Source organism: Polyodon spathula, chromosome 8, assembly GCF_017654505.1.
Source record: "Polyodon spathula isolate WHYD16114869_AA chromosome 8, ASM1765450v1, whole genome shotgun sequence".
Classification (NCBI taxonomy): domain Eukaryota; kingdom Metazoa; phylum Chordata; class Actinopteri; order Acipenseriformes; family Polyodontidae; genus Polyodon; species Polyodon spathula.
The window spans coordinates 49,744,962-49,771,908 of NC_054541.1; the positions used below are offsets into that span (position 1 = coordinate 49,744,962).

Consider the following 26,947-nt stretch of genomic DNA (forward strand, 5'->3'; position numbering starts at 1 on the left):
ATTTTTCTTTTTTAGGTTCACATTGTGTATCCTTTTTTGTTTCAGTCAGCAGATCCTGTGACTTTTTAAAACTCAAAAGTTTAAAGAACCAGGGGGGCTCCCGAGTGGCGCATCCAGTAAAAGCGCTTGTGTAGAGTGCAGGATCCGCTCTATAGCCCAGTTCTCACAACTATGTATACAATTGCACCATGCTTTGTACCTGGACTGTCTTATGTCCTTGTCTGCATACACCACAGTTTAAATGCATTTAAGAAAGGTCAAGCGTTACCTTCGTTCTGTACCATATGAAACATATTAAGTGCTCTTAGGCAGTGCTCTTTCATTCCCCTTGGAAAAGGGTATTCACGCTTGAACTTACCAGTGCTTTCAATTGTCTCACACAAATTCCCAGAGTTCAGGATATTGTTATAAAACTTCAACCACATATCATCAAGGCTTCATTAATGGAGCTCAAGGTTTTTTTTTTTTTTGTTGGGCAACTTAAAAAAAACAACAAACAAAAATCCAGACGCAAAGATAAAAGCATAGTGTGTCCTGCACAGGATCACTACACATGAGAAGCGCATATACCACGTGCATATACCACACAGGATCACTACATATGAGAAACGTATTTACCACACAGGATCACTACTCATGACAAGCGCATATACCACACAGGATCACTACTCATGACAAGCGCATATACCACACAGGATCACTACTCATGACAAGCGCATATACCACACAGGATCACTACTCATGACAAGCGCATATACCACACAGGATCACTACTCATGACAAGCGCATATACCACACAGGATCACTACTCATGACAAGCGCATATACCACACAGGATCACTACTCATGACAAGCGTATTTACCACACAGGGTTCTTGCCACATTAATCCTTGTTTTAGCCTTCTTTCTTTTAGTTCTGTGTTTATGTTATGAATCCTTGTTTACTGTAGCTTTGGCTTTCATCCTGACGTCAAACTGTGTAGCAACGTTCTGCTTGTACAATATACCAGCCTTTATACTGTAAAGCATTGTGACAAGTGTACTTTATGGATCCTGGCTTTTCAAACATAGATAAACAAGTTTTTCTTTTTTTTTTTAATCCTAAAGCACAGTTTGAAGCAAGTCTTCACTTCTGTATTGTGCTCCATAAACAGATAACTATATTTGTGCTGACAATTACCAGCCTTGCATGCATGATACTGTTAACCCTGCTTGGAGTGATCTGCAAGTGAAGATCTAGCCTTTTTTTTAATGATTTGAGTCTGAATTTATCCTACTATATGAGAATCATCTGGATTTTTAACAGCGTGCCAACCAACATTTCAAAATCTTATTAGCACCAGTATACAGTATGTTACTACTCTCCCCTTTCCTACTGTTCAAAATCAATTGGTTTGTTGGCTGTTTATTTAAGTATTTTATACTTGCTGTAGAGATCAATGCAACCTACTTGTACTGTACTGAATTATCTCTTTAAAGTTCAAATGATGCTGACACTTTACATTAAGGGGGACATGGATCAGGATGGACCGACGCAGTGTTAAATTGGTGGAGTGTAAAGTAGCGCTCTGCCACGGAACAAACTTTACTCCATCCCGAATGTATTAACTGTCCCAAAATTAATGAGGCACGGCATAAGCTGCCACATTTAAATGCTTTAATGCGCTGCGCCAGTGCTCAAAATGGGTTACCGGTATCACAGATTAACAGATTAATCTGAAAAACAGTGCCTCCCCTCTAAATGGGCTACCTCAATTGAACAATAGGCAATTTGGAGACAAAATGGGCTAAGGCCAGTTTCAGATGGATGCTCCAGAGACATGCCGAACTCAATTCAAGCACAACATTTTGACTAAGTTCAGTTCAGTTCCTTTATGAATGGTTAAAATCTGGTAACTAGAAGGAGAACTGTGCTGTGATACTCGGGAGTGTTTGTTTTGTTTTGTCGTTATTAAATACTGTTTGTTGTTATTTGGACGGCTAACATGATCCAGCGCTGTCGCCAAAGGCCAGCACTTAACCTGGATCAACAGCACTGCACTTTGTTTCACCAAAGACTGTATATTCACAACAAACACTGGAGCATGCACTGCAGACTTGTGTTTGTGTTTGTGTTACGTGTGGGTGAATAAGAACGGGATTGTTTATTATTTGGGAATGAACCATGGATTTAAAGAGAGCAATACACGCCGCTGTATTGCCTTTACCATTGTTTATTATTTACTGGTGTTACGCCATCAGGCAATTGGATTGCAAACCATTAAAACCACGCTTCGTAGGACATAGTGTGTTCGTGCTCCACAGATCGTGCTTCTACCTAGGCAATCTGCTCCCTGATCTGTCCTTAGCACTATGGCTTCTGGAAACGAAGATGTTTGTATTGTATTTGCATTGTGTTTGTAGTGTATTTGTATTGTAATTGTATTGTGTCTGATTGACACGAGTGGACTGTGCTGTGTTGGTCTGCAGATAACACAGTTTTTCTTTATAATAACCATGTCATCATTTGTCTACGATGAGACTGTATTTAAGACACCTTTGGAACAAATGCGATATGCTTTCGGCTCGCCAGTAGGAAACCAATTGTACAAAATGTACAGGTTTTAACCCACTAAAGCCTGGGTAGCTTTATCTGGAGGGGAAGAAATGACCCGTGTTGACCAAGTGTCTTGACTTTATACTATATTATTATTATACAACGGGTAAAACCAAATATACACAATGAAAAGGATAACTTAATGAACCAAGTTCATTGTACAACGAATACAAACAATTGTACCTAATGAAATAGCTGGTATCAAGCTATAATTGAATCTTTAGGGAGATCAGAAAGGCAAGGGATAAACGTACTCAACCAACCACCATCCTGGGACCAGGTACCTGTGACTGGGGAGGCTTCAGAAGTGAGGAGCATCCCTAGCTGCAGTGGAACCATTGTCGGCCAGTTTGACATGGAACAAACACAGAAGAATCTCTGCCCTCTTTCTCTTGAACTCTCACACTTTCTTAGGTCTAAGATGTAAGTTTGTTATCTAGTTACAGTTTATTTTGATTTCGATTCCTGGGTGATGTAGGGAGAGAATACAGTGAGCTACAGTACAGTGGGTACTTATCTGCTGGATGGCTAATGTCATCTTTTGCCAGTATAGTCACACGGTAATCAGAGCTTGACAACAACACAGCTGTTGAATTGAAAGTTCATCTTCCTTAGTTCTGACTCTTGTGAGTATGCATTGTGTTATGACTGACATGTTTTTTCAGCTCATTGATGTAATTCTGAGTAAAGATATTATAACACAAAGGAGGCCAGAGAAATTTTTTGTCATTTGCATATTAAAAAAGATCAGAAATCTGCTTTGTATTGAGTTCAAGGAAAGAAGCCCCTTTCTATTCACTTGTGGCAGAATTATGCTCATACCTAGATACATAATTTATAAATAGAGCTCCTGTGCCATTGTGGAGACAGGACTGACGTTTTTAGGTCAGATTAGAACTGAGTTACTGCGAAATCCAACTGTCTGAAACTAAATACCACTTTGCTCCTAAATTGTCAACAAAAACAAATACAATTTCCATAGAGTTTTAAAATGCGCTTTGCCCTGTGCCTTGCAGTAGCTAGGTCTCCATGGAAACATTCTAGGGCCTATCTTGAGGTAAATGAAAGAGAAAAGACAAGTGTACTTTGATGCAGGGTAAATTCCAACACCCTGCCTTAATTTATTTTTTTTTTTTTAAAGCCATTATAAAATACTGTTACTGTAGTAGCAATACTACATTCATTGCTATTAAAATCTATGTGCTGACAGCAGTGTGGTTCTGTGATTTTTTGGGGTGTAATTCTAGGGGCGAGACTCAGCCCACTATGCTGAACCTATTGGCTACCCAATACTACATAGACCAAGCCCACCTCAATTGAGGGCCACTCCTGCTGGCTCAGAAGGTGAGATCCTGGGATATTAATCATCCCACACTACATTTCATACAACATCTAGCGATGCTGTGCCTCGGTCTTTGCGTGTGTGTTGACTCGGCATTGCTTGTCATGCATTAAACTGTACGCTTTTCAGAGAGGCCTATTTTCTGGATGTCAGCTTCTCTAATTGGGGAGTTAATTCCTTTTAAACAGAAATGGCAGGTGTTCTGTGGATGGTCATCTGTTAAAGAGCAGACTTGCTCCAGAAGTGCTCTTGTTCAGGCAATAGATGATTGGCAGTCTACCCTCGTAAGGACCCATAACCCCCTTTCCAGCAGGTTGTAATGTCTGCATGCCAGTTGTAAGGTGCCCCACCACTTGTATGATAACAGATTAACTATTCTTGATTGATTTTGGAGAGTCTGTCTCTGTTGGCTACAGTGTAGAGCAGGGTAATTGATCAGGGCTCACAGATTGTAGCACCACAGGGGATTTCTGGAATGAGGGTAAATATGTGTAAATACATGGACAAAAGTAAAAGAATAAATAAACATAAGAACAACACAGATCCACTAAATACTAGTATCTACTGTAAAAACAGCAATGTTGTTTTCGGAATAGCCTGTGAAAAATGTGAGGAAATAAAATATGTTGGAGAGACTGGAACAACTTTATATAAAAGAATTCAGAACCACCTTTCATTAATTAGAAGTAAAAAAATGAATGAACCAATCGTACAGCGCTTCAGCAGTCAAGAACATGTGTAAAGTTTGTAGTATTAAAACAGCTAAAATTAGACAATGCGACATATAGAAGAAAAAAAGAAAGTAAATGGATAAATAGACTGAACACGATTATACCAGCGGGACTCAACAGAAAAGAATGAACTAATTAATTCCAGTAAATATATAAAAGTTAAAAATAATTAAAAAAACAAAATTAATTCAAAGTGCTGATGCACTGGAGAGGCCAAATCAAGGCTGATCCTCAGAGCCAGCATTGCATGAGAATATAAATATAAGTTTATATAAAATAATGTTAATTAGAATTAATATAGATTTAAAGATATAAGTAAAAATTATGTCACAATATATAGAACACCATTACATCATGTAAGAATAAATCATGGATTTGAATATAAACAATAACAAGTAGTTGCCATGCCGTCAAACACCTATAAATGCCTCCAATGTTTTGATTCAAACACAGGCTCCCTTGAGAAAGATATGTACAACATATCGAAACGTTGGGCAGCTGGCTCTTTGAGCTAATATATATATATATATATATATATATATATATATATATATATATATATATATATATATATATATATATATATATATATATATATATATATATATATATATATATATATATATATATATATATATATATATATATATATATATATATATATATATATATATATATATACATATATATATATATATATATATATATATATATATATATATATATATATATATATATATATATATATATATATATTTCAGTTATAGCAGAGGCAGACCTATTTTTGCAATAAAACATTCTGACTGATTTTACTTTTAATTTATGCCACAGTTGCTAAAAGTGTTTAGAATTCAGACGTGATGCCTTGATTGAAGCTGCAGGGGGGCCCCTACATCTCAGAGGATTGTTCCAGAGACATCCTGGCTGTACCTGGAAGACAGCTTTCAGTGCCTGTGCTATTCTCCAAACGCTTCCTCCACAAACGAGGCAAGAGAAGAGTTGAGAGAATAGAGAGGCCGTGTCAACCACTCTGCCATGGCTCAAAGGAAAAGCACAGCTGCCTACAGTGTCAACATCAAGTGAGCCATGGCAACTCATCCTGGGTGAAACAATGCCATCGTCTTGTGTGTGCGTGCAGGTTTCTCGTGATCACAAGAGTAATCATGTGTAATTGCTGACTGATTGCATTCAGTATTCAGTAGCCCCCCCTCCTTTTGCTTCCCTGATCAAACAAGCCTAGAACAGCGTATAATTGTGCTTGAATACATTACTGGAATATTGTGGTTTTATGCACAGGTGCTGGGGAAACATGGGTTGCTGCAGTGGCTTCTCTCTTGTAGACCAAGCCAACAATAACACTGACAGCTCATCAAAGAGAGCTCTGTCTGTCTCAGCTTGTTACTCCAGGTTCACAGCGGGCACCAGGGCACTGAACAAGATCCAGTGTTTCCTTTTAATTGATTGAGCAGAGATTGTGGATGCTCTGACCCATTTTATGGTAAGCTGCATGAGTATTGTGCAAATTAACCATGGTAAACTTTGATAAAGGGTATCTTATTATTATTATTATTATTATTATTATTATTATTATTATTATTATTATTATTATTATTATTATTATTTAGCTGTGTTGGTTTTGGTTTCACAGAACAGTCTGAATTTGGTTAGAACCAGGACTATTTGAAGCTCCAATATACGTGCAGGTGTGTTCCTCACTTGTCTAATACCAGATGCCATGAGCACAGTCTGTCAGGTCAGCTTCTCTTCTGCACTACAAACAGCTTTCCTTTTTTTAAATATGTTCTTAAAGGCTTAGGAACTATCATACAATCTGTGGCACTAAACTGCATTCCCAGTGATCCAATTGACCTGTTTCCAGTGTTTCTCCCAGACAGCTTCCAGAGGAAGCAAACTGACTGGATCCCCGGGCCGCAGATCCGAATAATTAGCTTGCTTTCTCCATGGCAACCATGCCACCTCACAGACCGACATGGAATTAATCAGCACGACACCTCCACAGTCATTATTATTATTATTATTATTATTATTATTATTATTATTATTATTATTATTATTATTAACAAGGATAAGAAGAAGAACAGTAATAATAGTCCTGCTAATAATAACAATATCAACAACAACAACAGAAAAACATTGTACAGTGTATGAAAACTCACAAACCCTTTGTGGCAGTGCCCCGCCCCTGTGTGTATTTTATGTTCTGTGTTGCGTGTGGTGTGTTAATGTTGGTGTATAGATGTTGGTGCACAGGATATAAATGGGTCTGTGTAGCACGAGTGATTTTAAGTATATAATTGCATTTAGACACAAGGATGGCACAGTGACTTCACATGCAGATAAGTAAGTAAAAGAATAATGAATAATGATTGCTATTTCATGATGGAAGGACCAGCGCGATGCTTGTTTGTTTAGTCCACTGTTTGTATAGTGTTAGTCCGTTTTGTTTGTCTGTTTATTTTGGCCCCAAGTGCCGTGTGCTGTTTTTGTTTAAATCTTTTATTTGTTGCATTCAATAAACACACTGAGCATAGCCATTGCATCTCAGTTTCATCTCCAGCACCTGTGTGTTCCTATCTGTGTGTTTGTTTCTGGCCTGACATCACCCCTCCTTAAAGTATTGGGACAAGAGGACGTTTCAAACAGTTTTAGGACAAGAGGTCTTTACAAACAGTTCAGTCATTTAAAAAAAAAAAAAAAGGAAAACACCTTTTAATTTTGCAAAACTAAATCCAGTGAAAAAGCTATGAAGCACAACGAAAACACTTTTCATTAAAAATAAATATAAATAAATAATAAATAATCAACAGGGAAAGGTTGCAATTGATAAATAATTTACTGATCTCTCATTATGCATATATCTATTATGAATGCTACTTTATCAAAATGCAATTACAAGGGCAATGCACTGCGAATGAACTGTCATTAATCCACAGGGATCAGTATTAGGTCCTCTGCTATTCCTAATCTACATTAATGATTTAGATTCTGGTATAGTAAACAAACTTGTTAAATTTGCAGACGACACAAAAGTAGGAGGAGTGGCAAACACTGTTGCAGCAGCAAAGGTCATTCAAAATGATCTAGACAAGATTCAGAACTGGGCAGACACATGGCAAATGACATATAATAGAGAAAAGTGTAAGGTACTGCACGCAGGAAATAAAAATGTACATTATAAATATCATATGGGAGATACTGAAATTGGAGAAGGAATCTATGAAAAAGACCTAGGAGTTTTTGTTGACTCAGAAATGTCTTCATCTAGACAATGTGTGGAAGCTATAAAAAAAAGGCTAACAAGATGCTCGGATACATTGTGAAAAGTGTTGAATTTAAATCAAGGGAAGTAATGTTAAAACTGTATAATGCACTAGTAAGACCTCATCTTGAATATTGTGTGCAGTTCTGGTCACCTCGCTATAAAAAAAATATTGCTGCTCTAGAAAGAGTGCAAAGAAGAGCGACCAGAATTATTCCGGGCTTAAAAGGCATGTCATATGCAGACAGGCTAAAAGAATTGAATCTGTTCAGTCTTGAACAAAGAAGACTACGTGGCGACCTAATTCAAGCATTCAAAATTCTAAAAGGTATTGACAATGTCGACCCAAGGGACTTTTTTGACCTGAAAAAAGAAACAAGGACCAGGGGTCACAAATGGAGATTAGACAAAGGGGCATTCAGAACAGAAAATAGGAGGCACTTTTTTACACAGAGAATTGTGAGGGTCTGGAATCAATTCCCCAGTAATGTTGTTGAAGCTGACACCCTGGGATCCTTCAAGAAGCTGCTTGATGAGATTTTGGGATCAATAAGCTACTAACAACCAAACGAGCAAGATGGGCCGAATGGCCTCCACTCGTTTGTAAACTTTCTTATGTTCTTATGTTCTTATAAGTGTGTTGCTGTTGTAATCAGCAGTTGAATTAAAGGGATGGTTTATAGTGTCTTCATTGTTCTTGTTTAATACCCTATCACGTGGGTTCACTGTTATTCTCAGTCGTTGTTTCTGTCAGATTGTTATTTTGGCATTACTAGTAACTATTCCAGAAGAAAGATCCTTTCTTCAACCACCCATTCCCAAGATTCTTGTTTTCTTTCATTAATTTGAACCAGATCACGTGGTCGATTACACAGAGTGAATAATAAAATCATATTTGTTTTATTAAAGTTGAATTCTCTTAAGTCCCCAGGCTCCATTAAATATGAAATATAGACTTGGAGTGTGGGAGTCTGGGATACACTGGAATTAGAATGGAAACCCAATATTTTCTCATTAAATTCTGTGACCACACATGGGAAAGCCTGGATTGAATTTATACAGCAGACACCGTTATATTAGGCAAAGCGATCGGTCTGCTACTACTTACTTTAAGTTCAAAGATTCACATGCTCTACCATTAAAGGATTTCTTTTAAATGTTGTGCAACTAGGAGGACATTGATACAGACCTGTTTTGTTGTTGTTTTGGTTTTTCGCCACAGAACTGTGCTACAATGAGTGAAAAAGTAAGTGAACCATTAGAGTTCAGTTTTGCACATGTACTGGCTGCATCCTTACCCTGGTTAACCCCTCGCTCTTACTGGTATGTTCAGAGCTGGTACCGCACATGGGAAAGGGATTTTAAACTAGAACAGCTGTCAGGTTTGGTTTGGCCAGGTATTGCTTTAGTTGCTCAAACCAAGTCTTGTAAGATATCGACTGTATGGTTAAATGTTTACACCGTGGATCTGTTGTGATGTTTGCCGCTGTCTTGCGTGTCTGGTTTTGCGCAATTTTATGAATGTGTGTTTAAAAAATCCCTTAGAAAGGTTTGCCTCAGTATTTTTGCATGATATTTTGCAGTTTTACCGTGCATTTTCCATGCTTATACTATGCATTTACTATAGTTTATCCTGGTTTGCCATGTTTTGTAATATGCTTTACCATATATCACTATTCTTTACAATGCTTACCTGTGCTTTACCATGCTTTCACTATGTTTTATTACACGTTGCTATGCTTTTACTATGAGAAACTTTTATAGTTGCTTGTTCAATTGCTGTTGTCACAGCTAGTATGTTTCTGGTACAGTTTGCTATCATTATGCTGCAGGATCAGTTGATTTTATTCAGCTATATTTAATGTGGTTCCATGAGCACATCATCACTCAGGCTTTGCTTACTGCTTATTCTATCCTAATTAAATAAGAGTTTCTCCAAATTGCATGAACGTATCATTTACCAAATAATTTTTTCCCAGCTAAAAGGTTAATTGAATTCAGATGCTGTCTTTTCCAGACAGTGCCCTGGAGCCATGGACATGCTGGGTGACTGTTGTGACAGTCTCAAAATCCAGATTCATTTACGGGTACACACCAGCTCATATATGTGTGATTGTTTATATGGTAATTCATTTATAAATAAACCAACGTTGTGGGGAAGAAAGATCATAATAATAATGAGAACTGATTCTCCAAATGAATCATGCAAAATATGTGTCATTTTCCTGGTCTTGGCCAGACAGAACTCAAAATGATGCTGCTGTAATTAACCTCTATGCCACCTACGGTATGGCCTATATCTTTAACCCTGTAATAGCCAAGCACACATGTCATCCAGCAGTAACATAGGCAGTCCTTTAAAAAACAGAACAGTACATTTCTATATAATTGCAAACATTACAGTCAGCACAGTGATGCAGCAGCCACGAGGCTACACTACATGCTGTAATTGAGATTCTCCACTTCATTCAGGATGAAGTAAATTCTACCTAGCACACTGTTCATACTCCAGTGACCTCCGGGGTACTCTGTAATGCGTTAAGAGTTTCTTTGCTATTACTAAGCACCTGTAAGCATCTATATAATGAAAGCAGGAGAATCATTAGAGTCGCTGCTTACAGGGGTAACACTCAACAGCTTTAGCCTTTGAACTGCTGTTAGGAAAAACATAACTTACAGCACTTACAGCAAAGATGAATCCACATGAAACTGCTTGCTTTGTTTATAGTTGAGGGGCTTCGCATTGGTCTGCTTTGAAGAAGTTTTGCTGCTGTTCACGGGAATGTCTATCAGGTATTATATCATTCAGTCAGGTTGATGCACCTGGTTATTAATGTCTATCAGGTATTATATCATTCAGTCAGGTTGATGCACAGCAGTAGGTACATTGGCGTCAAAATTCAGCTTTTATCTTATTTACAGCCAATTTTGAGTAATTTAATGAAGTTTAAAGTTCCTGCAATCTTTTTGAATGATTTCAGATAGGGTTTATTTATGTTGTTTTTTTTTTCTCTCATTCAGCCTGAAAGAATGTTTGTAAAACACTCTGAAACAGTTTCAATATGTTTTTTCACCTGTCATTTCTGAATGGTAGTTCCCTGCAGTGGCGCTTTCTGGCTGGTGGATGGATAGGGCTCACATTTTAGAGGACTGCTCATCTAATTGTGATTAAACATGGGCCTTAGCACTGGGTACAGTTTCTTCAAGCTGCTAAGAGGGAGCCGGTACACCCTGTCTTCGCTTCAGCTTCAGTAGGTTCCCGTTTCTGTCGCCCACACACAGGCAGTCATGGGAGGGGGGGGGGGTGCTCTTTACCTGATCAGAGGTAGTGCTTAGACCCCAGTGTGATGACATCAGAATTAGTTAAAAAAGAATTTCAGATGTTGAATTGAACATTGCCATTGAAAGTGCAGTTTTGATTTGTTACACTTCTTGTAATTCTTGGTTTATTCATTACATTTTAAAGTAAAATATTACTGCCCATGTTCATCATGACATATCCTTTGTTATCCAGGGTAGTAACAGGAGGTATCCATACCACATTTATGCTACAGCTTCACAGTGGCGAGAAAGACGTTACAGTATTTGCATGGAATACCCGGTCACTTATCAAAATGACTGCAATTTACAGCTTGGTAACATGTAGAACTACTGGGCCAGTGTTAAGAAAAAAATTAAAACAATGCAGGGCACAGCAGATGACATGATACCATCGTACCTAAGGTATGGCAGGAACTGTCGAGATAAATTCATAGATGTTCTGCCTCAGATCACACAGCTGGGCAGGGGGTGGGTCCGGTGGCAGCACGCAGGCAGACCGAAGAACAGACAGCGGGAGCAACGGCAACAAAACATCTTTTAACCCCAAAGTCTCTTTTAGGAGGGACCCAGGTCTTCTGTTAAAAGCTGAAATTTTAAGAGATATTTTTAAGAAACTATTTATTTTCAAAATGGGATAGGGAAACGTCTTGATTCAGGGAGAAGGAACAGCGATCAGAATGGCGAGTTTTGAATTTATTTGAATACTTACTTTTGCTTTTTTTCACTACTTTATTTAATCGTTGGTGTCCGATTCAGATTCATTCAATATGTATACTTCAGGTTCCCAAAAGCTCAATATTTACATGAATCTCGTCGGTCGTGTTTTTGTTTTTAAATTCTAGGTGTATGGAGATCTGCCAGTGATTTGCTCGTTTTTGAAAAGAAGTGCCGACCCATGGTGATATTCTGTAATATCAACACCCTCATGTGACCTATTTTGACAAATGGGGATAGAGTATTTAAAATACCCATATACCCATAATACCCATCTTCGTTTCTTTGGGTTCTTTTTAGCACAATAACGGATATGCCTTTCCTAGTTAAAAATAAATAAAAAATACTTGTCTTTACACATTCGACAAGTTTAAAACACAAACACACACAGTATTACAAAGGATTACACAGTATTACACAGTATTACACAATATTACACAGGATTACCTACACAGTACCTCACTCGACACTCGCAGCTTTACACAGCCTGGCTCACTTGCAGCTTTACACAGCCTGGCTCACTCAGCAGTAGCAGGTTTCCCCTTAAATTAGATTGGAGCCAGGTGCTTCTCCTCTGGCTCCTCACTCTCCTCTGCCACTATATATATATATATATATATTTGAAGTGGATCACAAACCAAATCTCTTGGGATTTCTCCTTCTGAAGTGTTTTTAAAGGTACAGTACACAAAGCAACTAGCTGGGGAGCAATCATTGTTTTATTTAAAATATTTAAACAGGAGAAGAGTGGTGAGTTCATCGCCTCGTTTACCAGAGTTGCCTTTTATGTCGAAACATAAAAACACACGTCCAGTAGACTGAAAACCAACATGCCAAAGTCGCTGAACAATGACAATGCAGTAATATCAATTCCGGAGGAGTTCGTAGTTCATAGTGTGCACAGAACATGACCGATAATCAAACACAGGTTAGGCTCTGAACACCTGAGGCAAACCCCAGGCACTTGGACAAAAAGCATGCCAGCTATAAGAAGCCCTTAGGGATCGGCTTTTGCAGAATCAACAGCCATAGTGCAGGAACCCAGCTGATCACAGGCTAGAACCTCCTCTAATGAGGGTAATAAATGGACCTGTCTCGTCTGCAAGGAATGTGTGTGGGGGTTGTTTTTAACAAAAAAAGGTGTATTTTGAAAGTAAGTCTGCTTGTACAAGTTTTAGAGAACAACTTTCATTCTTCTACAGCACAAAAAAAGAATAATACCCCGATACTTTCACCTTCAAGGGGTGAAGGAAACAGATAGTTCTATATATAGTTTCCTTTGTGATAAAAAGTATATATATATATATATATATATATATATATATATATATATATATATATATATATATAGCCTTAGTCTTGACATGTATTTGACAAACATTCTATGCATGTTCGTTCTTTATGAATAAAGACAGTAGGTCAGCCTCACAATCACAGAACTGCATGCTACTGTTAGTGTAGGAACTGTTATAAAATGGTAAGTACATTGAAACTGCATGCTAGTTAATGTGAATCACTGCTGGCCCATGTGGAAGGTAGATGTGTGAATTCCCCAGAACTCCCAGGGAGCATGTATGAGGGAGATGCTAGCAGGTGCTGGCTTCAGGGAAGCCTGTGGCTGCGGCAGCCTTGCTGTGTACTACAGACAACCTCTGCAAAAAGGAAGCAAAAACTGCAAACAGTAGAAACTCCCAATGAGAATCTCCTTCTTCTTCTCCCCCGCACAGTATACAGTCCTTACATGGAGGTGGGTTTCCCTGGTCTGGAGGTCTCCATCAATGGAAGCTGTATTAAGCAATACACTGCCGTCAGGCATCATGACAGCTCCAATGCCTGAGCGTAGCTTATAACAAACTGGGCATGAACTGCAGACCTCACATTCCTCAAGAGCTGTCTTAACCACTGAACAAATATCCAGGCCAGTCAAGAGAGACATCATGCTGGCTGGGGGCCCCACCACCTCCCCCCTCTCCCCTTTGTAGATTTAAACAGAAAATTGATTTTATTAAACAGTTTTAACCTGACTTAAAGATATCTGAAACAAAAACACAGGTTAAATGATTCAAAGGGGTATGTTCCTGACACATTAACCAGTCATCAAGTTTTTGAGCAATTAATAGATAGTTACAGGTTAGAAATACCGCCTCAAAAAATGTGTTAGTTTTTCTTTGAGTTCCGATTAGCAGATTTGCTGTCAATCAGGTCTGTAGAAAGCTTGCAATTATTATTTTACTTATCAAATGATCATGTAAAATAAAACAATAAAAATCTTATACTTCTTCAAGGCAACCTTGAGCTCAGCTTCCCCCACCTGGCTTCCTGGAGGACAACTCTCGTGCAAGGGTCACACTGCTGACCCGCACACCACCTGGCTTCCTGGAGGACAGCTCTCGTGCAGGGGTCACACTGCTGACCCGCACACCACCTGGCTTCCTGGAGGACAGCTCTCGTGCAGGGGTCACACTGCTGACCCGCACACCAGCTGGCTTCCTGGAGGACAGCTGTCGTGCGGGGGTCACATTGCTGACCCGCACACCAGCTGGCTTCCTGGAGGACAGCTCTCGTGCGGGGGTCACATTGCTGACCCGCACACCAGCTGGCTTCCTGGAGGACAGCTCTCGTGTGGGGTTCACATTGCTGACCCGCACACCACCTGGCATCCTGGAGGACAGCTCTCGTGCGGGGTTCACATTGCTGACCCGCACACCACCTGGCTTCCTGGAGGACAGCTCTCGTGCAGGGGTCACATTGCTGACCCGCACACCACCTGGCTTCCTGGAGGACAGCTCTCGTGCAGGGGTCACATTGCTGACCCGCACACCACCTGGCTTCCTGGAGGACAGCTCTCGTGCAGGGGTCACATGCAGGGGTCACATTGCTGACCTGCACACCACCTGGCTTCCTGGAGGACAGCTCTCGTGCAGGGGTCACACTGCTGACCCGCACACCACCTGGCTTCCTGGAGGACAGCTCTCGTGCAGGGGTCACATTGCTGACCTGCACACCACCTGCCACTTGGGTCCTGGGCTTTTCCCAGACTGCAGCTGGAAAATGTGACAAATTGCAGTAAATTGCATAGCGGTTTTAACACGTGTTCTGATATCTGTCGATGCCACTAAATTAATTTAACTTGTGACCTGTAAATCAGCATCCAGAGATGAAAGGAATGAATAGCTAATGAATTAGCCTGCTTCATTACTTGGTCCCTAGCGATCAACCAACATCATAATCCCCCTTTAAAAGATCAATGAGAAATGAACATTAAATAGAAAAGTATGAACTCCATTAAGAGCGTATGCATAGAACATACTGTATATACGGTCTGCTGACTGGGTGGGGCTGCTTCATTGAACAGGGATTCATTCATTTGAATGTTGTGTACAAATATGTATAATATAGTAATGTTTTCTAGTCTGTGTTTTAATAAATATTTTATTGCGTGATTTTCCTGACTGTAACTGCATTCATCAACTAACTACCTTGTGTGTCAAGAGAGTATGTTTGACTTGGAGAGACTGAATCTGCATTCATCAACTACCTTGTGTGTTAAGAGAGAGAGTGTGTTTGAGTTCCAGGGACTTCTTTCAAGTATGGAAATGGCAGCGTTCAACCTGTCAGGAAATCAGAAACCCTGGAGAATTCTTTATAACTGCAGCTTGTCTGCCTATCTGTCTATCAGTGAATGCTTTTGCATTGATAGAATTTCATGCACTTGTTGTGTATTTGTTTCAGCGTTAGAGGGGTTTAACTGAACTCAAACTGGATTCGTGACATCTCGAATGTAAAATCATTGGTGACATTTCGATATGGAATTTCACAGCAGAGAGTGATAAACATGAATAAAGATTTCATGTGGTAGATGAGTGTGTGTGTGTTTTTCAGTGTTATTAAAATATGAAGAAACTCAAACTCAGAATTGCAAGATATGTGTAAGGACACAATTGTATCAGAAAAGGGTTAGGGTATGGGTTAGGGTCAGGATTCGGGTTAGAACGTGCACATTTTTTAAAAACATTAAGTACATTGTAACTATGTATAATAACATTGTAATTCTGCATAAGTGCACATGCATTTACTATGTAAATACACAGTAATTAGAGACACTTAATGTAAAGTATCTTTTGTTACTTGGTTCTTTTTTTAAAAGCCACTGTAAGAATAGCAGCACTATAATTAAATGTGTATTAGATAGCATACTTGTAAAATAATTTGTCTATATTTTAAAAGGGAGACATTATCTGACCTCAAAACGCATACGTGATTATTCCCTGACAGGTAACAGTTAGCATGTTTCCCTGACACAATACCTAATCAAGTTGCATGTGCCTGACCCAGGAAAGCAAAGAGGATAGCCAAGGAAAGAAAGAATGCATCTCAGTTAAAGAGGCAGTCTAATTGCTCTGATACTTCCTTGCTGTCAGTGTCTCTGGAACAGCAATATCTCTCATTAGTGCTGCAGCTATTGACCTTGTGGCTTCAGCTACTGGAAAAGCGCCAAATCTCAATCAGACAAGAGGAACACACACCCTCACACACTCGCACGCACACACACACGCGCACACACAGGCGCACAGGACAGTCAACAGTACCTCTCGCTCGCTCTGTCTGCATGGATGTTGTGTTGGGCACTCTGGAGAATGCTGCTGATGTAAACACCTTATCCTGGCTCCTCTGATCTGGGTTGCGAATGCTGAGCACTGTATTTGCCTGTTCTGAAGCTCTGTGAATGGTTTATCAACAGGGGAGCGATTGACTGAGGGAAGTTCCCCCAGCTTTCCTAGAGGTGAGTGTGCAGACCTGGTTTGAATAATTTTGCTCCAGAAAGCACTGAACTTTATTTCCTTTCTTTGGAGGATTTTTTGTTTGTTTGTTTTGTTTTTAAAATGGTTTTTTTCATGCGGAGTTCAGTACTCTTAAAACAGTAGCAAATGGCAACATGTCTCTGATTACAGTTTCTGCCTCCTCGTAGTTAACTGACAGTAGCTCCTGATGACAAAAAGCAGCTTTTGGAACCTGCGTGACTCACTGGATTTTAGGCTGTGATGTTTTGCTTGTAAAGCAGGTTTGTGACAAGGAGTGTAAAGAATGTTACCAGTATAACTGAATCAATCATTTCTTGACCTCTGGTTTCATCGTAATGAAGTGCCCGGTGAGGATTGGGTTTGTCATTTACATTATTGATTCAGCTAAGTAATGAATTCTCACTAAAATAAGGGTGAGCTGCTGCGTACATGACTACTTTACAGTCTCAGGTTATAATTAGAACATGTTCCTTGTCTTTGAATTTATTGTGGACTACAAAATATAACACACTTGAAATTAAAGGGATTATTATGCATGATAAAAGTAGGATGCAATAATCAGAATGGAATTCTACAAAGCACATTAGCCTGTCATTTCAGTTGCACTTTTCATGCTGTATGCATGAATAAATAACCTACCTGCTATGAATTATACAGTATGTATAAGTTTAGGGTAAGAATGAATCAGATTTATAACAGGCATCCATGTTGAGAGGTCTGCTGTGGAATGGCCATAGTAATACAATACTATTAGTTACCCCAGGGTTCAGTTTTAAATGTGGTGACACCTTCCCTTTAAAAAAGTAACAAGTAACAAGACAAACAACAACTGGGATTAGGTTGAGGGGGACTCCCTAAAATCTAGTGTAGTGCTGAGGTGACACAGTGCACTGCTGCTATACTAGTATAAGGGGGACTCCCTAAAATCTAGTGTAGTGCTGAGGTGACACAGTGCACTGCTGCTATACTAGTATAAGGGGGACTCCCTAAAATCTAGTGTAGTGCTGAGGTGACACAGTGCACTGCTGCTATACTAGTATAAGGGGGACTCCCTAAAATCTAGTGTAGTGCTGAGGTGACACAGTGCACTGCTGCTATACTAGTATAAGGGGGACTCCCTAAAATCTAGTGTAGTGCTGAGGTGACACAGTGCACTGCTGCTATACTAGTATAAGGGGGACTCCCTAAAATCTAGTGTAGTGCTGAGGTGACACAGTGCACTGCTGCTATACTAGTATAAGGGGGACTCCCTAGAGTCTAGTGTAGTGCTGAGGTGACACAGTGCACTGCTGCTATACTAGTATAAGGGGGACTCCCTAAAATCTAGTGTAGTGCTGAGGTGACACAGTGCACTGCTGCTATACTAGTATAAGGGGGACTCCCTAAAATCTAGTGTAGTGCTGAGGTGACACAGTGCACTGCTGCTATACTAGTATAAGGGGGACTCCCTAAAATCTAGTGTAGTGCTGAGGTGACACAGTGCACTGCTGCTATACTAGTATAAGGGGGACTCCCTAAAATCTAGTGTAGTGCTGAGGTGACACAGTGCACTGCTGCTATACTAGTATAAGGGGGACTCCCTAAAGTCTAGTGTAGTGCTGAGGTGACACAGTGCACTGCTGCTATACTAGTATAAGGGGGACTCCCTAAAATCTAGTGTAGTGCTGAGGTGACACAGTGCACTGCTGCTATACTAGTATAAGGGGGACTCCCTAAAATCTAGTGTAGTGCTGAGGTGACACAGTGCACTGCTGCTATACTAGTATAAGGGGGACTCCCTAAAATCTAGTGTAGTGCTGAGGTGACACAGTGCACTGCTGCTATACTAGTATAAGGGGGACTCCCTAAAATCTAGTGTAGTGCTGAGGTGACACAGTGCACTGCTGCTATACTAGTATAAGGGGGACTCCCTAAAATCTAGTGTAGTGCTGAGGTGACACAGTGCACTGCTGCTATACTAGTATAAGGGGGACTCCCTAAAATCTAGTGTAGTGCTGAGGTGACACAGTGCACTGCTGCTATACTAGTATAAGGGGGACTCCCTACTAGTGTAGTGCTGAGGTGACACAGTGCACTGCTGCTATACTAGTATAAGGGGGACTCCCTAAAATCTAGTGTAGTGCTGAGGTGACACAGTGCACTGCTGCTATACTAGTATAAGGGGGACTCCCTAAAATCTAGTGTAGTGCTGAGGTGACACAGTGCACTGCTGCTATACTAGTATAAGGGGGACTCCCTAAAATCTAGTGTAGTGCTGAGGTGACACAGTGCACTGCTGCTATACTAGTATAAGGGGGACTCCCTAAAATCTAGTGTAGTGCTGAGGTGACACAGTGCACTGCTGCTATACTAGTATAAGGGGGACTCCCTAAAATCTAGTGTAGTGCTGAGGTGACACAGTGCACTGCTGCTATACTAGTATAAGGGGGACTCCCTAAAATCTAGTGTAGTGCTGAGGTGACACAGTGCACTGCTGCTATACTAGTATAAGGGGGACTCCCTAAAATCTAGTGTAGTGCTGAGGTGACACAGTGCACTGCTGCTATACTAGTATAAGGGGGACTCCCTAAAATCTAGTGTAGTGCTGAGGTGACACAGTGCACTGCTGCTATACTAGTATAAGGGGGACTCCCTAAAATCTAGTGTAGTGCTGAGGTGACACAGTGCACTGCTGCTATACTAGTATAAGGGGGACTCCCTAAAATCTAGTGTAGTGCTGAGGTGACACAGTGCACTGCTGCTATACTAGTATAAGGGGGACTCCCTAGAGTCTAGTGTAGTGCTGAGGTGACACAGTGCACTGCTGCTATACTAGTATAAGGGGGACTCCCTAAAATCTAGTGTAGTGCTGAGGTGACACAGTGCACTGCTGCTATACTAGTATAAGGGGGACTCCCTAAAATCTAGTGTAGTGCTGAGGTGACACAGTGCACTGCTGCTATACTAGTATAAGGGGGACTCCCTAGAGTCTAGTGTAGTGCTGAGGTGACACAGTGCACTGCTGCTATACTAGTATAAGGGGGACTCCCTAAAATCTAGTGTAGTGCTGAGGTGACACAGTGCACTGCTGCTATACTAGTATAAGGGGGACTCCCTAGAGTCTAGTGTAGTGCTGAGGTGACACAGTGCACTGCTGCTATACTAGTATAAGGGGGACTCCCTAGAGTCTAGTGTAGTGCTGAGGTGACACAGTGCACTGCTGCTATACTAGTATAAGGGGGACTCCCTAAAGTCTAGTGTAGTGCTGAGGTGACACAGTGCACTGCTGCTATACTAGTATAAGGGGGACTCCCTAAAATCTAGTGTAGTGCTGAGGTGACACAGTGCACTGCTGCTATACTAGTATAAGGGGGACTCCCTAAAATCTAGTGTAGTGCTGAGGTGACACAGTGCACTGCTGCTATACTAGTATAAGGGGGACTCCCTAAAATCTAGTGTAGTGCTGAAGTGACACAGTGCACTGCTGCTATACTAGTATAAGGGGGACTCCCTAAAATCTAGTGTAGTGCTGAGGTGACACAGTGCACTGCTGCTATACTAGTATAAGGGGGACTCCCTAAAGTCTAGTGTAGTGCTGAGGTGACACAGTGCACTGCTGCTATACTAGTATAAGGGGGACTCCCTAAAATCTAGTGTAGTGCTGAGGTGACACAGTGCACTGCTGCTATACTAGTATAAGGGGGACTCCCTAAAATCTAGTGTAGTGCTGAGGTGACACAGTGCACTGCTGCTATACTAGTATAAGGGGGACTCCCTAAAATCTAGTGTAGTGCTGAGGTGACACAGTGCACTGCTGCTATACTAGTATAAGGGGGACTCCCTAAAATCTAGTGTAGTGCTGAGGTGACACAGTGCACTGCTGCTATACTAGTATAAGGGGGACTCCCTAAAATCTAGTGTAGTGCTGAGGTGACACAGTGCACTGCTGCTATACTAGTATAAGGGGGACTCCCTAGAATCTAGTGTAGTGCTGAGGTGACACAGTGCACTGCTGCTATACTAGTATAAGGGGGACTCCCTAAAATCTAGTGTAGTGCTGAGGTGACACAGTGCACTGCTGCTATACTAGTATAAGGGGGACTCCCTAAAATCTAGTGTAGTGCTGAGGTGACACAGTGCACTGCTGCTATACTAGTATAAGGGGGACTCCCTAAAATCTAGTGTAGTGCTGAGGTGACACAGTGCACTGCTGCTATACTAGTATAAGGGGGACTCCCTAAAATCTAGTGTAGTGCTGAGGTGACACAGTGCACTGCTGCTATACTAGTATAAGGGGGACTCCCTAAAATCTAGTGTAGTGCTGAGGTGACACAGTGCACTGCTGCTATACTAGTATAAGGGGGACTCCCTAAAATCTAGTGTAGTGCTGAGGTGACACAGTGCACTGCTGCTATACTAGTATAAGGGGGACTCCCTAAAATCTAGTGTAGTGCTGAGGTGACACAGTGCACTGCTGCTATACTAGTATAAGGGGGACTCCCTAAAATCTAGTGTAGTGCTGAAGTGACACAGTGCACTGCTGCTATACTAGTATAAGGAGGACTCCCTAGAGTCTAGTGCACTGCTGCTATACTAGTATAAGGGGGGCTCCCTAGAGTCTAGTGTAGTGCTGAGGTGACACAGTGCACTGCTGCTATACTAGTATAAGGGGGACTCCCTAGAGTCTAGTGCACTGCTGCTATACTAGTATAAGGGGGACTCCCTAAAATCTAGTGTAGTGCTGAAGTGACACAGTGCACTGCTGCTATACTAGTATAAGGGGGACTCCCTAAAATCTAGTGTAGTGCTGAGGTGACACAGTGCACTGCTGCTATACTAGTATAAGGGGGACTCCCTAAAATCTAGTGTAGTGCTGAGGTGACACAGTGCACTGCTGCTATACTAGTATAAGGGGGACTCCCTAGAGTCTAGTGTAGTGCTGAGGTGACACAGTGCACTGCTGCTATACTAGTATAAGGGGGACTCCCTAGAGTCTAGTGCACTGCTGCTATACTAGTATAAGGGGGACTCCCTAGAGTCTAGTGTAGTGCTGAGGTGACACAGTGCACTGCTGCTATACTAGTATAAGGGGGACTCCCTAGAGTCTAGTGCACTGCTGCTATACTAGTATAAGGGGGACTCCCTAGAGTCTAGTGCACTGCTGCTATACTAGTATAAGGGGGACTCCCTAGAGTCTAGTGTAGTGCTGAGGTGACACAGTGCACTGCTGCTATACTAGTATAAGGGGGACTCAGTAGAATCATAACCACTGATTTTGATTATTATTTTGGCATTCATGGAAAAAACAAAACAACAACATATTTGAATTGAGAATCTAGTTTATCCTCTGGCCTCAGTGGCTTCCTGAGCCTTTTTATTATTATATTCAATTCTAAGTGCATCTGTCAGTCAATACAGGATGAAACATAAGTGGTTACATGAATGGAAGTTTCTACTCCTGCTGGCTGTACCATACTGCCAGTCACTGTGGTGTGAAAATACATGCACACGAAATATATCTCGTTCACGCTAACTATTGCAGCTGACATGTAGCGTTGCCAGTGTTGTGGGCTCTATGTTTATCCATTTACAAGTGAATTCAATGCACTGCTATGATATAGAAATGTATTATAACATACTGTACAGTATATGTTATACTGACTCTGGTTCACCTGGTCTCTTGCTATAGCAGTAATTATATATGCTGGTGTAGGGTTGGAGTACCAGTGTAAACAGATAATGGTTCCCTTGAATATTTGTACCCCCAGTGGAATCTGTCAGGGGGAACCGGGTGGTACAAGTTTAGGGTTACGGTTAGGGAAAGGAATCTTAATTTCAAGGTTTTAGTTGAAAGTGCATGGATATAGACTTATATACAAAGAAATATTACTTTGTTACAAAAAAATAAGGGGGTATAATTATTCTGAAACAGGAACCCAAATATTGGTTCGTGGGGGAACAAATATTTGTTCCTGAGGGAACAAGTATTCCCGTGATACTAATGTGTGCTGATTGAAGAGGTCTGAGGACTCCCTGTCTGCTGCTCTCTTGGTTTAATTATTAAACCCAGCTCAACCTCCAGCCGAGTGCTGTGTACAGCAGGGATTTCATACAGCTCCTGGCTCGTCACATTGGGATCTGTGAACAGACAGGCCACTCTGAGCTATTAGTTCCCTGCCATTAGTGCTGCACCATAGACACATGAACTACTGTAATGCTGGGAATTGGAAAATGGTTTTGGTCTTTCATTAATTAATTTTTAATCATGTGGAATGAACCAAAAGCATGAAAGGTAGCAAAAAGATTGAGCAGTGTTGTGCACCACCCTGGTCTTTAACACCTATAACAGCCTGTATCATACCCTGAGCTGCACATAGTAACCAGCTGTCTCAGAAACGATTGCTGTCTGGCTTTGCTATGATATTGTCAATTGGTTTGTACAATTGTGGTATCACTGGTATGCCAAACTCCGGAAATCTTTCTGCTAAACCAACGCAGCTGTCCTGTGATAACAGTGTCCCTTTGTACTAAACCATGTCCTGTATGTAAAACAAACTGTCCTGCATCTCTGTCATACCCTCCCCCCACCTCCCCCATCCCCGTTTGTCATGTTCACCTATAGAACGTGTTCCCATAGAAACCACATGAAATGAGTTTCTCAGAGATTGATAGATATGACAATTAACACTTAAAAAACAGACCTTGTAGAAAGTATGTTTACAAAGTGAGACAAGCTGGCTGGTATATACTGGAACTGCACATGTACTTAAAAGCAACATTTGTTGTCAGTTGTAAGCCATTGTAGTGGCTAGGGATAATAGCTCAATACTTGCATACCAGGTCTCCCATTGCAGGAAGTCTGGTAATAGCGCCTATTACAGTCCGGCTCACAAGCACTGAGGATGAATGCGCAGCCCTTGTTTATTACACTAATGCCCTAGTCTAACAAGAAGCTTACCCATTAGAGTGTGTGATGTGGGGCTGCAGTAATGGATCTGCTGTTTACGTTATCTACTGTATGTAATGCACTGTCAGAGCAGCACTGTCTTGAGTTACGGCACTATCAGACCCCACTCTGTTTCAGTACATAAGACCAAATAAAGACAAAGGAAAAGTGAACACATGAAGCTACTCACCCCTTTAAGGTAGTGAGCGGCTGTTCAAATTGGTTCTTCTTAAAATACTTTTGAGAGTGACTCAAGAATCACGAGGCGGAGACTGACACACCTGCCAGTACATTTCAAACCCTGTTCTGTGCACCTCATTGCACAAATAAAAAAGTTAGTATGATTTGTATTTGTGGGACACATTTGTCCCATGTAAAGGGTTAAGAGGTAGGGTATACAGTACTGCATGTAATCCCCGGCTGTGTTCTGAAGCCCACTGGATCCAATCAACAGCGCCTCCTTGCCTGGCCTCTGTACAAAATGGAGAGATCTGGCAGGGTGTCACAGCTTTGTGCTTTAGACTTTCTCACAATTAGTTCTAGCAGGAATAAACATAGTGCCTTGTGTATAAGAGTGTGATCACACTACAGTGTGTACTGCAAAGTAGCCCAGGAGTCTTCTATTTTCAGCCTTGTCGAGAGAAGGGCAGGTGGTTGGCAATGCTCTCTGCAGTCACACAGGGATTATAACAAGAGGCTTAGTGTTCTGGGGGCTTTTGTGGACAACATTTCAGAACAACGTATCCATTATTTTTTGTATTGGTCCTAAAGGTGCTAAAGAATGATTTTGTTTGTCCCCTTCATTTTACTAATGTAAGAGATATATTCAGGTTGCACGTTTATATATACTCAAAGTGTGCAGTATACTTGGGTTATAGTATACTACACAGTGTACAGGGGTGTTCTGAAACAACAGCATACTGTGCTACAGTGGTTTGCCTTCTACAAACAATGCTCAGATGTGCGTTATAAACAGGGTGCGTGCTATATTTTCAAAGCTGCTTTCCAAAGTTTTAACCTGTGCTGCTTTTCAAATGTCTTCACTGCAGATTCCGGGTGCAGAAAGCCTGGTAACAGCTCCTGTTAAAGTCAGACTCACAGGCTGGTTCAGTGCAGCTTGTTTGCTGTGGTATGAAGTGGGAAGTGGTGGGGAAAGACACAGAGACGGTCACAAGACCGAGAGCAGTGCCGTGACGACCAGAAGCAATTACAGGATACTATCTAAAGCCTTTTTATACTCAAGAATAACAATTCATTTCCAGCCCTAAAGCATGTGCACTGCTTGTTCCGACTGCTGTACAATGTGATCTCACGTGTACATTCAGCACGCACACAGTGGCCAACAGATAAGGACATGTATAAAGCATGCCTGATACTGTTACTATGACCTCCAGTCAGTTCTAAGTTAATCAATGAATTAATGACCCTCTATATATAGCAGGTCCTTCCTTCCCTGTGTCTCAATTCACTCCCCCTATCCTTCAATGCTATGTGGCTCAAGCTTTTTGTCTGTATGAGGGAAGGAGATGGTACCAGAGCCAAATTATCCAAGCATGCAGCCAGCCCACCGGCATTGTCCTGTCTCGCTGGAGCCACTAATCTAATGTCCACATGTACAAAAGAATTTAAAATATTGTTCAACGTGATTTCATGCCTTCAACCTGGCCTCCGGGTTATGGTCTTATGGCAGCTGGCATGATCTGTAACACTGCAGTGCTGTGTCGGGAGGGCAACTGAAGCCATTGCAAACTGCTGCTCTGCGCTCTCGTTCTCTGCTTTGTTGTGGCATTCGATACATCTCTATTTGAATGGCATTTTGTATTGCATTATTTTAATAAGCAGTTGGTTAAATGTTATGAGAGAGCAATGATCATGCACCAGAAATATACAGCCGTGACTGTGAAAGCGTGCAAGAGAGCAAGAGACGCCTTTCATAAAGTCCCCCAGTTTACCACTAGATGGTGCTGTTCAGATTGGTTTCCCCACCCCTCTGCTTGAGCGGGCAGATTCAGCACATCCTTAATGACTCTACAGCTATAAACTGTGAATATGGAGCCAGCGTTATGGTAATGAATCAGGATTGCACACACAGACCGGTTCCTTTCATTTCTCTCCTGGTGCTTTCTGGGCTTTTTTGTTCTTTGTCATTCTGAAGAAAAAGACCAAGCTGTCCCTTTGAGAGATCACCGAATAAACTGGGGCTGAGATCAAGAACATGGCAACAGACAGTGGTGTGAGATTATATATATGTATATTTTTTTTTATGTGAAAGATCGTCGCACTCTCACGGTTCGTTGCCCCTTTAAAATAGACCTAGGACACAGAAATGGATTTTTACAGTGCTTACGCTCACTTTTAATAAACACAAATCAAATAAAACAGAAACAAACAAAACCTAACTCCATTTTGGAGCTCTGACTGTGCATTCTCACCTGTTTTTAGCAGGGAGGATTTTTAACCCCCCCCCCCCCTATTGCCCCACATCCTCCCCCCCCCCCCCCCCCCCCCCCCCCCCACTGATCGGCCATACCAAGGCCACCCCCTCCCCTAAAACACAACCACCCACACTCAAGTCCAGCAATGTCCATTTCCGCCCTCTCCCATGGGCGGACTTGAGGGTGGGTCAGACCTTCTGGCATATCCGGGAAGGGACCATGAACCGGCGACAAGGGACCCCATCGTGATGACAGGGCCGACAAAAGCGATGACCAGGGAACAGGGGGATGCAGCAGTGGGCAGAGATCTTCACCTGGGGACCTGCGCAGCGATGTCCGATCACCCAGGGGAAGCGAAGCAGCGAACAGGGGGAGCACCAGCGACGTCTGGCAGCAGCCCAGCAACGTCTGGGTGCTCAGGAAGAGCAGAGCAGGGAACCAGGGGCAGAGCTGTGGCCAATGTTGCAGACTCCTGGGCTCCATATCCAGCGCAGGAAGGTCTAGGAAGACCGGCAGGGTGTCCAGGACCAAGGGACCACACCTGGCGGTGCCGGACTGGTTCGCTGGGTTGATGGAGGTGGGCACCTCACCTCCTCCTCTTTGTTCGTTGCTTCTCCCTCTCTGGGCTCTGGGAGCAGCGGCTCCTCCTCTCTGGGCTCTGGGAGCGGCGGCTCCTCCTCTCTGGACTCTGGGAGCGGTGGGGACTCTCTCTCAGGTTCTGGGAGTGGCAGGGACTCTCTCTCAGGCTCTGGGAGTGGCGGGGACTCTCTCTCAGGTGCTGGAGACAGTGGGGCTACTATT

At 41.7% G+C, this 26,947-nt stretch overlaps 1 protein-coding gene across 4 annotated transcripts in view; it reads left to right on the forward strand.

The window, feature by feature from the left end:
- Positions 1-26,947, forward strand: part of LOC121320116 (protein shisa-like-1a) — a 79,722-nt gene that overhangs the window by 26,805 nt on the left and 25,970 nt on the right. For 2 of the 4 annotated variants that reach the window (XM_041258359.1, XM_041258355.1), the window contains exon 1: positions 16,539-16,767. The exons of the other annotated variants lie outside the window; for them this stretch is intronic. The gene's annotated coding sequence lies outside the window, so the exon portion shown is untranslated. Of the gene's footprint in view, positions 1-16,538; positions 16,768-26,947 lie in introns of those variants that run through there. 4 annotated transcript variants of the gene reach the window in all.